The sequence below is a fragment of the Lepisma saccharinum genome, chromosome 12, assembly GCF_977018435.1.
Source record: "Lepisma saccharinum chromosome 12, izLepSacc3.1, whole genome shotgun sequence".
In the NCBI taxonomy this organism is placed as follows: Eukaryota; Metazoa; Arthropoda; class Insecta; order Zygentoma; family Lepismatidae; genus Lepisma; species Lepisma saccharinum.
In genome coordinates, this window is record NC_139240.1 from 70598893 (window position 1) to 70613296 (window position 14404).

The 14404-nt window shown below is 38.0% G+C and overlaps 1 long non-coding RNA gene across 5 annotated transcripts in view; it reads right to left on the reverse strand.

The window, feature by feature from the left end:
* Nucleotides 1–12861: 12861 nt before the first annotated feature.
* LOC145996539 (uncharacterized) overlaps nucleotides 12862–14404 on the reverse strand; it is a 39398-nt gene continuing 37855 nt past the window's right edge. For all 5 annotated transcript variants that reach the window (XR_014442799.1, XR_014442801.1, XR_014442800.1 and 2 more), the window contains exon 2: nucleotides 12862–14124. This is a non-coding gene — a long non-coding RNA (uncharacterized LOC145996539). The remainder of the gene's footprint in view (nucleotides 14125–14404) is intronic.

Below are 14404 nucleotides of genomic sequence, written 5' to 3' on the forward strand. Positions count from 1 at the left end.
TCTTATATATATATATATATATATATATATATATATAATGTATATAGGTATGTATATATGTATAATTGAAAGGAAATCGTCTTCATCTTCTTCAAATAGAGATGGATTATTCTTCCAATAAGAAAAGCTTCTTCTTTTCTTCTCCTAGTTTGGAAAAAGGCTTCTTCTTCTTTTCCTTCTAATTTTTTTCTTCTTCGATTTAAGAGAAGACTGCTTCTTCTTTTATTTCTTCTAATTTATTTTCTTTCCTTTTAAAGCATAATCTTATTTATTTATTTATTTATTTATTTCACCTATAACAGAGCTTTCGCTCCAATTACAATAGGCTTACATATATATATATTTTAAACAATTAAAAAATTATAATTCCAACAATACAAAAACAATAGAAGAAAAAGGAGAGCAAAACTACAATAATCGTTTCATAAAGAACACCAGCACAAGTATTCTAGAGAACATAAATCCAAAAATGATATTCACTGAGGTAGAACAAGGTACATATCTATATACAGACTGAGGCATTTATAACTATACACATGTGAATACTCATATATAAACAAATATACACACATACAGGCAAATTGTATTTACAAACATACCCATATACACAGAAAACATCTATAATTATTTATTATTTATTCATGATATTCTACGAAGGACGGACAGGAATTGCATGAATGGCATAGCGAAATCCAAGTCTCCACCGTTTCTGACTATTTCATTATGTTTAATACATAGTCTTAGAATGGGGGAATTCTGGTGTTCTGTTGAGTTGGATTTACTGTAATAAAAAGGCTGCCTGAACCGCAACATGTCCTTCTTAGCATTAAATTTTAATGTTTGGAAGAGAAGCGTGATTATATATATGTGCTCGCTTTCCCCGCTTCTTTGGCATTATACAGCAACACAAGCTATACTTATAGAAAGGTTAGGGGCGTCTAAACTGACAATAGCGCCACCTCCTATGTAACGACCAAAAGGGGGATAACCCAGGATCGCTAACAGCAAGCGCTGCCTATGGCCCAGTGCGTCTAATAAGGTGCGCAACCGTAAGTGCTTCGGGGTTTCTAATTGGACACAGCGCCACCGAGAGACGGACAACCATAAAAGCTGACGACTTTCTACTCGTCAGAGGTATTCAATCAAATTTTGATCACTAGGATCAAAAAGGATACATTTCTGAATTAATTTGCTTACTTATTAACTTTCCTAATTGTTTCTTATATGAGCATATTCCTAATTATCTTAATTGGCTATTTACAACATTTTTTCACTCCTTCTATAATTTTTATACTCTTCCTTTATGTATTTTGCATTTGCTATAATATATATAATCACTCTTCTCCGCTTCTAGTTTCTACAATCAACTCTGCTCCTCTTTATATGGCGTGCTGCCATCTATCGTCGCTCTCGGGAAACATTCCTTCCTTGCATTTCTCATTGTGTCGTCGGAACTGGCACGTGACAGATGGCACATTTTACTTTGTAACTAAAAAATGACCAAAATGTCATTTAACATGTTTTACACCCGAACCCTTCAATTAATACATTGATATAAGTTGTAGGTCTGTTCATAATAATAATCATTAAAATATGTAAATTAATATTGTCATTTTATTATTACATGAATAGGTAAAAAGACAGTGCAAGAATAGAGATTTAACACCACCTATTCGTTATTTAGCTCATGTGTAGTTAAGATTGTTAAAATTTGTATACAAACAACAGTTCTGGCAACAAGATTAAAATTTAAAAAATTGAATATTTATTAAAATGGTGTTAGATCCAGTTGATAAAGAAGTAAAATTCCTGATTAATATTTTACGCATATTATCATGAGCAGTAATATGCATAAATCTTAGGTACTATCAGCTTATAGCAGTATGATCCCAATCCAATCAAGTTCGGTAGAAATAAATATCCTTAGATTATAGAATACCCTCGCTACGGGCCTAGGCGTCGATAGTCGCGACGAACGTAGACGAGTTGTATGAATAAAATCATGATTAGCTGTATCCTAAATGGTACCAGCTGCAATGAAAACATAGCGCATTACGACTGAATTACAAAAATTACTTTCCTGTCTGTGCTAAAAATAATGCACAGAACTGCATGCGAATCATGACCCCCTGCTTCCGAAACGAGTCTATGCTTTCCACCTGTGGCATTCTTGAAGCTTTTGGCGCCTGATCAAGATTTTGATGTTTTGGTGGCAGGAAAAGTGCTTTGAGTTATATCCCGGAGGTGCTCTGTGTGTGTGGAGAGACTATGACGTCATAGGTCGTGCGCCAGCAGTAAATGTCAAGCGGGTACGGAGGGGGCTTCACACTGAAAGTTCACCTGAATGTCAGTCGGTACTCAGAGCGGGGAGATCGCTCTAAGCGGCAAATCGTATCATGCAGTTGACTGAAGTTTTCCCCGAACTGGCCAAAGCTATTGTTTCTGCTTCAACGCATTTTCCCCTCGTAACTTCTTTACTGGACATTTTTGTTCATGATCATAAAACATTGCACAATAAAACTCGATTGATTAGTTTCTTTTACTTCGCTTTTCTTGCACTTTTGGCAAATCGCGAAGATGAGGATGGATGGTGAATATTCCGCAATATATCTACAATAGACAGATGCAGTGAAGGAAAACTGTAAAGGTGATATTTAAGGCTAGGAAGTTGATGAAAAGTCATATTTTTATTTCTGGAGCTTCAAGACAATGCTAAACCTGATATAGTACAGTTAATTGTAACTGAAGTTACAATCAGGAAACCTTGCTTCTATTTTGCTTCTTTTTTTTTTTTTTTTGCATTCTGTACGGCCTTTTTTGGCTTTTAGGTAATTTTCAGTATTTGATGAGTTTTGTTGCATTTTTAAAATCATTTTTAGGTTTCTTTTTGCTCCTTCTCTGTTGTTTCATGCATTTGCTAACATAACTAAAGCCCGAATCACACGGAACTGGATTTCCAGTAGGAATGCCCTAGTTGGCGCTGGACTGGCTACCCATACTGCACACGATACTTGTTACCGCGCACTTGTCGATAGACTTTTGTTCCCATAAGACATTGCGCAGAGCAGACATCTGTACTGTAAAGATGGACGAGCAATTTGAAGAATGTTGTAGGAGAATTACTGCACTGTGCTTTTATTAAAAACTAAAAAGAAAATTATGGACCAGAGATTGGTACCGAAAAAGCTTTCAATTAACTCGGGTATGCATAGTCCAATATTCATACATGAGATTGGCAGGATTCATTCCCGTTTTTTTTTTTTAAATCACACATTTAATTTAATACACTTGTAATAATAAAGGATTCTCATTTTCGGCTAATTTTATTTGTCACGTACACATCTCATCGCCTTGCATAAATACCTAAATATTAATGAACCGAACACGAATGCACTGTACGTCATCTCGTTGCTTTCTTTTTTATTGAGAAACTAACAAAAACAGACCACAGACAAAAAACTCCCCTTTGCAAACTCGCAGATTATCTTCACATGGTCAAACTTTGCTCTGATTGGCTGTTCCACAGAATCCAGTCGAGGAAAGCCAGTAGCAATTAGAACAGTCAAGCAGCCAGCCAGCCAGCCATCACACCCGGGCAGGTAGCCAGTTCAGCGCCAACTAACTGGAAATCCAGTTCCGTGTGATTCAGCCTTTATATATTTAAATTCCTTAACTTTTTTAGTACGCCAATACACTTGGTAAAAGTCTTCTTTAACAAGACTATAAACCAGGAGCATGATATCCGATATCCTGTAGGTACAACCTTAGTGACAATGAAGTTCGACCAGTCACAAATATAGGAGTGCATTGTGAAAGAAGGAGAACACATGCATATGCTGAACATATTTTATTCAGCAGGCTACATGGAACAAAGGAAAACATAAATTTCCGCTGCAACGCAGCAATGTATGGTGTCCACACAAAATAAAACATTTTCGTCCATCTACACGTGACATTGAAGTTCGACCACTGTTAGAGGGGATCCTGTTTACAATGGTGTGACGCCGACCCGGCGGCGAATAACTGTGGCAATGCGTTGGGGCATGCTGCGGACGAGTCGTTCAAGGTATTCCACATCGATGCGGTGCCATTCCTCCTGCAGGCAGGCGATAAGAGCAGCCACTGTCGTGGGTCCCCTCTGTTGCACACGTCGCTTAAGAACACGCCACACATTCTCAATGGGCGAGAGGTCGGGACTCGATGGTGGCCATGGTAGAGTTCGCACGTGATGGCGAGTCAACCATTCTCTTGTCAGCAGCGCTGTATGGGGCCTGGCATTGTCGTGTTGAAAGATGAGACGCCGCCTGTGGAACAGGTGCCTTCGCACTGTAGGAAGATGCCGCTCCAGTATGCGTGTATAGGCGTGTGCATTCACAATACCCTCACAGACGTGTAGTGGGCCAACCCCAGATGCCGTCATGCATCCCCTTATCGTCACTGACGCAGGTTTCCGTACCCGACGTGCATAACATTTTGCTTCATTCTGTTCCTCCTTCCGACAAATGACTGTTTTCCGTATTTTCCCGTACACAATATTGAAAATGGATTCGTTCGTCCACAAAACCCTGTTCCACTGCCGAAATGTCCATCCCCGGTACGTTCGTGCCCACCGTAGTCGATTGCCTTTGTTCAACATGGAAAGGAAGGGTTTACGTTTCGCCTTGTACACTCGGTAACCGCATTGCTGTAGGTAACGGCGAATGGTTCTGGTTGACACTTCAATGTGAAAGCGTTCTCGAGTCCACAATCGTAATTCGGCCACAGAAACATGATTGTTGGTCATATAGCGCCTAAATATCCGTAGGTCACGCACGCTCGGCAGGCGTTTTCGACCGGGGGCCTTACCTGGCTCTGCAGTACCCGTATTTTGGTGGTGTTTGATGATGCAGTGGACGGTTTACTTGGGTAAGTTCAGTAGGCGCCCTATTTCCCGTTCACTGAGTCCATCCCGTTGCAACTCCACCACTCTTCTCCTCAAGGTGTTGTCAATAGGTTTGCCCCTGGCCATGGTGATGATGCACTGCGGTTCTTCGGTGCACAGCACGCGCTTATATACGGCGGACTCCCTTATCGTGTCCGTGACGTCATGCTTCCGTCGAATGCGCCACTATCTGAAATTTCCCGTATGGGTCTGGTACCTGGTCGAAGTTCAATGTCACGCGTATAGTTCCCCGTTTTCGTTCTTTACGTGACCTTGGGTGCAACATGCTGGGATCACGATTCTTGCCTGCTCACACGCGTCCTCTTACACACCTGCGTCACTTCTGCGGGTCACCCATTCCACCGCCTATGCCTCTGTGCATTTAATCACGTATTCCTTTTTGGTCGAACTTCGTTGTCACCAAGGTTGTAGTTCGCTACTAGTGCATGCCTGCATGAAATGGAGGTTTCCCCAAGGGAGAAATCCGGCTGGACTGGATCTATGAGGGGAAGACTACGCTTTGACGAACGACTCCAGGAGTGCATTAGTATCACGCCCTGCAGTGTAGTTGACGGTTGACTACAGTCGGGCACCATTCTTATGCTGCGAACTCTTTGGAGGCAGCATTTCTCCCTTTTTTTATATATAGCTATATATATATGAAGCCGTGGTAGCTCAGTCGTTGTCGGCCTCCAGGGGTCCCGGGTTCGAATCCCGGCTAGGATATGGATGTTTGGGTTGTCCGTAATGAGAAAACCGAGAATATAATAAAAATTGTTATGTGCAAAAGTTGAGAAAAACATGAATGACGGGGATACTACCGCTTTGGAGTATTCCGTTTAATGAAAAAAGTAGTTAGTATGTCTGACTACCATGCGAGAGACCCGGGTTCGATCTCACCTGTTCAAGCGGCTCCGGCGCCCACCCAGCGTCATATACCTGGAGGAAACTCTGGGGGTAAAGGCGGTCAGGGGGGTGGTGCTGATCATATCACCCCCACCTTCGGCCGTGATCAATAAAGTGTGGGGCCCTAACTCCTCACCCCCTATACACCTTCATGGCGTGGTGCAAATCACAGGGGAGCACTTTACTTTTTTTTTACACACATATCTATATATAATCTGATGTACGCGAAACACAACTGTATTTCCAGATGCTGACCGACTGCAATATCGTGCAAGACGCTCTCTAAAAGGAGGTGAATGACATACAGAAACACCTGGTTGCGTGTTTCCTGTAACCTTGGAACTAAAAATAAAGAGTTAGTTTAAACCAGCAAGCAACGGATTTTATCAAATTATTCAACTACTCTCTTGAAGTTCATGAAAAAATCATTTTCATTTCAAGATCGAAAATTATATTTAGGTCATTTCTTGACATTTTTAGGTCAGTTTAAAATAATATTAGGGTAATTTTATGAGATTTTTATTAGGTTGTGACGAGAACAATAGTTACAATGTTGTGTTACGTTGAGTTATGATAACTTTATAATGTGAATTTATGAACGTACATGTCCAAAAATAAACAACTGACTGTTGAATATAGGAAACGGTTTGTAAAACGTTATGTGCGATGATGTATAAGTGATTAATACAGAAATATTATTATTGAAAACTAGTTTAGTGTTGACAAATTTGTAAGTTTCAAGGTCATAAACGTCCGAGCCATAGTGATATTAAAATTCAATTGTAATGTTCTTGTGTTTGAGGTATCAGTGTTTTTGCAAACGCGTATTAGGGAAGAGATTTTACACTGTTCCCTTGCAGGAAGGGATAAGAAATTAATCCTTCTGCAAACACAGGGGGATGTTGTGGGGAGGGGGATATGAGGAGACACGTTTCCAAGGTAACGTCTGCGTAAATACCAACCGCTTCCTGCCACATAACAGAAACGTCCGCCCCCGCAAAAAATCGACTTGGTTCGTCACGTGGCATCAGCATGTGCCTTGCCACAAGTAACCAAGGCGCCCGCAGTGGTGAGCCAGGATGTTCATGTAATTCGAATGGAGATTAATTTCATAATTATTAGGGGTAATATTGTTAATTATAAATATTGTAAGTTTTGTTGAATGAATATTATTAACACTGTTAAACCTTGTTTCCATGTTTATAAAACATTAAAATGCTGATCAAGCAAACTTCTATAGTATAAAAATATATTCATAAAAACGTAACGTTTAAATAGTTCTAATATTATTATAACAATAATATCCGTTCGGATCTCCGGGTGGGGACTACTTTGGGAGGTCCCTGGACTAAGGATAAGATCTACGTTAGGAATAAGGATATTAAATTAGGCACCTGGAATGTTCTGAGCCTTTACCGGCCTGGGGCATTTCAGTGTACAGTTAATGAGCTAGTGAAGTATAAATTAGATGTAGTAGCTGTCCAGGAAGTTAGGTGGCCAGGAGAAGAGAATTGTAAAACTAAAAATTATACTTTTTTCTATGGTGGTACTGAAAATCATAATTTTGGAACAGGCTTTTTCATAAATAATAGAATTATCTCGGCTCTTAAAACAATAGAATTTATTAATGATAGGATATCATATGCAGTTTTACAGGGTAGGTGGTGTAAAATTATTTTAATAAACATACATGCACCAACGGAAGATAAAGATGATAATACTAAAGATGATTTTTATACAGAGTTAGAACAGGTCTTTGATAAATTTTCTCAGTATGATATGAAAATTCTGTTAGGTGACTGTAATGCACAGATTGGCAAAGAAGAGACATTTAAACCCACGATTGGTAAAGAAAGTCTTCATGAATTAAGTAATGATAATGGTATAAGATTGATTACTTTTGCAACCTCAAAGAATTTAATTGTGAAAAGTACCTACCACTTTTAAACATAAAGATATCCATAAATATACCTGGTCTTCTCCAGATGGTAAAACTCATAATCAGATAGACCATATTCTCATTGATAAGAGAAGGCATACTAGTATAATTGACCTTCGTACACATAGAGGTGCTGACTGTGCCAGTGACCATTATTTAGTAATTGCTAAATTAAGAGAAAGACTCTCAGTGATAAATCATAAGCAACAAAATCTAAAAGTTATAAAATTTGATACAGGAAAGTTTGCTGATGAAAGAATTAAGAAAGATTACCAAATTAAACTGTCAAATAGATTTGAGGTTTTGCAGGATTTAAATGATGATGAAAATATAAATGAAACAGACGTAAATAAGAATTGGGAGCACATACGTAATGCAATAGAATCAGCAGCTAAAGAAACTATAGGATACCATAAACCGAGAAAAAGTAAGCCATGGTTTGATAATGAATGTCATAATCTAATAGAAATAAGAAATCAGGCTAGACTTAGGTGGTTAAATAACTCGGATGATACAAATCTAAGCAATTATAATACAATAAAGCGAGAAGTTAACCGCACGTTTAGAAGTAAAAAAAGAGATTACTTGAAAAGCAAAATTAACGAAATTGAAACAAACAGCAAAAATAAAAATATCAGAGATTTATATAAAGGTGTAAATGAATTTAGAAAGGGGTGGCAACTTAAGTAAACTTGATAAAAGATAAAGACGATGATTTTCTAGCTGACCCAAGCGATATTCTAAATAGATGGAAGAACTACTTTAATGACCTTTTAAATGTCCATGTAGGAGATAAATCAGAAGTAAATGAAGTCCACACAGCAGAACCTTTAGTTCCAGAACCTAACTTGACTGAAGTTAAAGATGCTATTAAAAGGCTTAAGAATAACAAAGCACCTGGCATTGATTTAATACCAGCTGAGTTAATTAAATATGGTGGAAATTCATTAATATGTCAAATTCATAAATTAATTTGTTTAATATGGAATAAAGAAGAAATCCCTCAACAGTGGAAAGAATCCATAATTGTTCCTGTGTTTAAAAAAGGTGATAAAATGAACTGCAATAATTACCGTGGAATTTCTCTACTCTCAACAACATACAAAATATTGTCTAACATTCTTTTAACAAGACTAACCCCATATGCTAATGAAATTATAGGTGATTATCAATGTGGATTTAAACGTAACAGATCAACTACAGATCAAATTTTTCACATCAGACAGACACTTGAAAAAAAGTGGGAATATAATCAAAATGTCCATCAGCTATTCATTGATTTCAAAAAAGCATATGATTCGGTCAAAAGAGATAAATTATATAATATATTAGTAGAGTTTGGAATACCTAAGAAGCTTGTTAGTATGATAAAAATATGCACCAGTGAAACAGAAAGTAAAATTCGTGTGGGTAATAATATGTCTGACAAATTTATAATTCATGATGGGTTAAAACAAGGAGATGCATTATCTCCATTGCTCTTTAATTTTGCCTTAGAATATGCTGTTCGGAAGGTAAAAGAAACTAAAGAAGGACTAAAATTAAATGGTGTGACTCAGTTGTTAGCATATGCAGATGATGTAGACTTACTGGGGGATGATATAAATACGATTAAGAATAATGCTAAAATATTTTTCAAAACTGCTAAAGAGATAGGTTTGGAAGTTAACAAAGAGAAAACTAAATATATGCTTACAGGCCGAAACCAAGTGTTAGGTAATAATCAAAATCTAATTATTGATAACAACTCGTTTGAACCAGTTTCCAAATTCAAATACTTAGGAGTAATATTAACAAATGAAAATTATATTAAAGAGGAAATAAAAAGTAGGCTTAATTCAGGAAATGCATGTTACTTCTCTCTTCATAAACTTTTGTCTTCTCGTTTAATATCTAAGAAACTAAAAGTTAAAATATACAAAACAGTAATTTTGCCTGTAGTATTATACGGGTGTGAAACTTGGTCCCTTACATTGGAAGAGGAACATAAATTGAGAGTATTTGAAAATAAGATTCTTAGGAAAATATTTGGACCTAAAAGGGATGAGGAGACAGGTGAGTGGAGAAGGTTACATAATTTAGAACTACATAATTTGTATTCATGTCCAGATATTATTAGAATAATTAAATCAAGAAGACTTAGGTGGGCAGGCCATGTGGCACGAATGGGAGAGGAAAGAGGAGTTTACAGGATTCTTGTTGGGAAACCAGATGGTAAGAGACCTGTAGGAAGGCCAAGACGAAGATGGAGGGACAACGTTGAGATGGACCTAATGGAAATCGGTAGGGATGGAAAAGAGTATATAGATCTTGCTCAAGATGGGGACAGATGGAAGGCCTGTGTTGCTGCAGCCATGAACCTTCGGGTTTAAGAAGGCTAGATAGTTAGTTAGTTAGTTAGTAATAATAATAACCGGTGGCCCTACAGCCCGTAAGGGCCTTGTCCTATTTCCCGACTACCAGTCTCCCTCTCACAGTCCTACCTAGAGGTGTGGAAATATATGATCAAATGTCTTTAATTTTTATAGGGTTAGTTACATATTTATTTCAAATTGTAGCGATATTTTATTACAAAGAGTATTGCATTCTGCGATTTACAGGTTGTCAGTTACAGGAACTGTCATGTCCAACATAATAACGAGAGAACGTTTTCACAAGACATTAGAATCATTATTGGCTGCCGTAACTAGGAGTGTGCGCACGGAAACAGTTTTGGTCGGGGTAGAATTGGGAAGGAAATATTAATAATTCTGACATTCGAAACTGAAGAAAAATCCCAATCTTCTATCCAGCGAAAATGTCACATTGTACAGTGGGATCCTTGAGTATTACCGTGCAAATTGTCCACGACTATTTTCATTAATTTTTCTCTTACATCCTGTGTGTTTTTAAGCGATGGATATTTATGTATGCTGGTGCAGAAGTTGTCAACAGTTTGTTTTGAGCTTTCTTTTAATTCTTGAAGTTCTTATTGGATCAAATAAAGTAGACGAACATGGTGATGGAAAATTTGCACGGTAATACTCATAGATCCCACTGTACACAGTATTTCCCAATCAAGTGATTGTATTTTGCACTTCCGGAATAAAACTTAATTTCAAGAAATTTCAGCCACTTATAATGCAGAAAATATCAAGAACTAACCTTTTTTAAAATAAGATCCTCTCGACTGTTCGGGATTAAGAAAAGTCAGACAGTGGCGGCGATTTGGTTCCAAAACTGTGTGGGGAGCACTTTACTTACCCTAGGTAGAAAAGGTTTAACATAGTGAGGAGGCAAAAGTGGTCAAAAGTGGGGGTGGGGCAACTGCCCCCTAATCGCCGCAATTGTCAGGAAATCATTTCCATAAGTCGTAACCTGACCTTGATAATTCACACTCCAACATTTTGAATGATTACTTTATTCTTACAGCACCCTTCGGCACGTAATAACATGGATCAGAGGTACCATGAAGGGCATTAGATTAAGTGCTCTCTGTTTGATGTTTGTGCATTGTGAAAAAGTACAAGAAGACAAAGAACCGTTCATCGACAAAGTGATAGAAGTTTATGGGAAAAAAAGGCGAATCCAGTTCCTAGGTAAATAGCAGACTCGAGTCTGAACGCCGAAGTATTTTCAATTCAATTTCAATTTTATGATTTGTATAGTAGTACAGTAAAACATCGTTAATCCGGACCCTGATAAGCCTGACTTCGCTTAATCCGGACAGGCAAAAAAAATAAAAAAAATGTGGCTAGAAGTTAAGTCAACAAGAGAAATTCCCGAAGAAAAGGCAGTCAACCACTTGAAATTCTGTTTCCCGCAGACTTTGTACTGTACTATATAGTGTATTTAGGCCTATACCTAGGGACATTGAATTTTCGCGATGCGCGAAATCGGGAAATGTGAAAAAAAGATGGAATTTTGAACATTCTGCAAGTAACTACACCCACAATGATGAAATATGCATGAGTTTTATTCGCGAAGTAATGCGAAATGTGTGCTTTTCCACGAAATGAACGCTTTTTCGCGAAATAACCGTGAAATATCATCAAATTAAGTAGAAAACACGCAAAAACCGGCAATCGAGGTTGTGCGCGCAAACTGTTCCCTTTGTAACGAAACGTTTGCCTAAAGTTTCCTACCACTTGCAGCTGAAGAACGTTTTATCTTCGATCACATCAGGAAGACGCTGCAAATTGGGATTTCCCATGCACATAATCTCAGTTCGAAAACTTTGCTCCCTGTCAAGCTGCTTTCCTGTCTTCCCCCGAATGTCTACTCAACTTCCAGTTTCATTGAACTTGCTAGCTGTAGCAGCGATAAGATTAGTCTGTTCCCGCACATCAAGGGAAACAATGGTGTCATTTGTGTTCAGTCATGAATGAATTTTGTTTATCATCATGTGATTTTCAACACGTGTTTGAGTACGTGCAGTAGTGATTATTTTATTTGAGCAAGGATATCCTTTAAATACATACAGTGAATAAATCAATTGAGATATGCAATTTAGAAATGAAGTGATTTTGTGTTGATGTTTTCTTTTTGGTTGGACAGCTAAGTACTTGTGTATGTGTACAGTATATAAAAATGAAGTAGTTTATCAATTTATAGCTGTTGTGTATGTTGTTTCCTCTCATAATGAAAAAGTGTGTGCCAATTTTTTTTTCCACCGCTGGTATATACCGCTGAGCTAACATTTTATTTACCGCTCTCCTCAGTTTTTATTTACCATAAATTTGTCTCCCTACCTATACCCTTTAAATGCACCATAATAAACGTGTTTTGTTTCTATAAACGGAGTTTTAATGCACTTTCAACTGTTCTTTTAGGTTATTTCAGTTAATCCGGACTTTCGTTAAACCGGTCAACTTATCCCCCCATTAGTTCGGATTAACGAGGTTTTACTGTACTAGTAGTAACAATAACGAAGTTTCTATGATTGAAAGCAAGATATGAAATATTACTCTGCCCCCCTGGAGAAAAATCCTGCGTAGGGCCACAGCTCTAGAACTAAAGAGATAAAATTAACAAATATCCTAGGGTAGGAACATAAAAAAACACAATCATATAAGATCGCTTGATACTAAAAAAAAATGTACAACACATATTTTATATATTTATTTATTTTAGGAACTCGGACTAAATATACACGAAATGTTCAACAATTAACGTATATTATTCTTGACAACAACTAGAATTTTATACACAACTTCCCTATGGTACAAGTGGTCAACAGTTATTGTTATTGAAGGGCCATACGAGAAGAATGCCCGGTTGAACTTGGTGGCTGCAAAAAGACATGTCGAGCATCCGTCCTGTTCAAAGCTTACACTCCCAAAAAACATCTTTGGCTAAACCCACTGTTAAAAAATATAGTTGACCAGTTACAATGTACAAAAGAACAATAGAAATAACAAGAGAAAAACGCGCCAGTAATTTTTGATCGCTCTTTTCAAATTTAATGGAAGATCTCTGTTTATAATGTACCCTGACAGCGAATCGTATTGGTTTTTCCTTATCTTAAACGGTCTAAGAGTAACAATGCCACGAAAAAATGTTACGTATATATTGTTCCAATTTTATTTTGTTTACAAAAAGGACGATTTAACATAACAATTATTGTAATTCCCTCGGTGAGGGTGAGAAATTGACTGTGTCTTGGAATAATTAACATATTTCAAGAAAAAATATTAAAAAATACAATTATAAGACACTTTTTTTTAACCAACCACTCAAAATGCGTAGGAACAGAGATACACCTGCCACTGCATTGGTTTGACTGGTATACACAAGTTAAAACTCTTCTACACACAGACTAAAAAAAATCATGAACACTTCTGTATCGTGTACTTCCTAAAATCACATTAACCATCGTAAATTATACTTATTGCATGTGGTTTGGTTCAGCTGTCACTTAACCTAACAAATTCTACCAAGTCTGGCGTGTAAAGAGGGTGTTTACAATGGGTAAAGTGAGTTTCGGACTTACAAGATCACACTCCTGAAAAAAAAAAACGCTTCGGAATGGAACATGTACAGTACGTTAAGTTGCTGACTGAAAAAACAGGGTTGATGTTTACTTCCTCTGTGGCCCGCTAGGTGTCTCTACGAGCGGCTGCTTCTGCTCCCAGCTGTGGTGATTATTGCTGCGAACGCTGGGTTGCAACGCAGTCCGCGCTCAGCACTGCGTGTGCAGGAGCAGTCCCGACAGACGGAAGACCCTGAACCAACCGGGGCCGCCCCTGGAGGAGCGGGTGGTCGGGATTCGGGGTCCCCTTGCACCGGGACTCCTCGCCATGTCTGATGACTCGGAGGCCCGCCCTGGGGAGTCCTGTCCGGGCTTATGCTTCTTCAACTCCAACCTCGACATGATTTTCTGTAAAACGAAAGCGTCCGTTAACACTGCCTTATGATACATTCGTCCATACACCGTGTCCCTAAAGTCACACTATATTTCAATGAAAACATCGATATGTAATTATTTCTTCGTGAATTCCTGAACAATACCTTTACCGGAATATTGATAGGTATGGGTCAGCACAGTCTACCGACCTAACCCCCCTTTGAACTTGTGAAGCTATTCAATCCAAGGCTTTCGTAACGTGAACGATGGAGTGTTTCACAGAGTTGAGACCATGTAGAGTTAAATTGGGCTG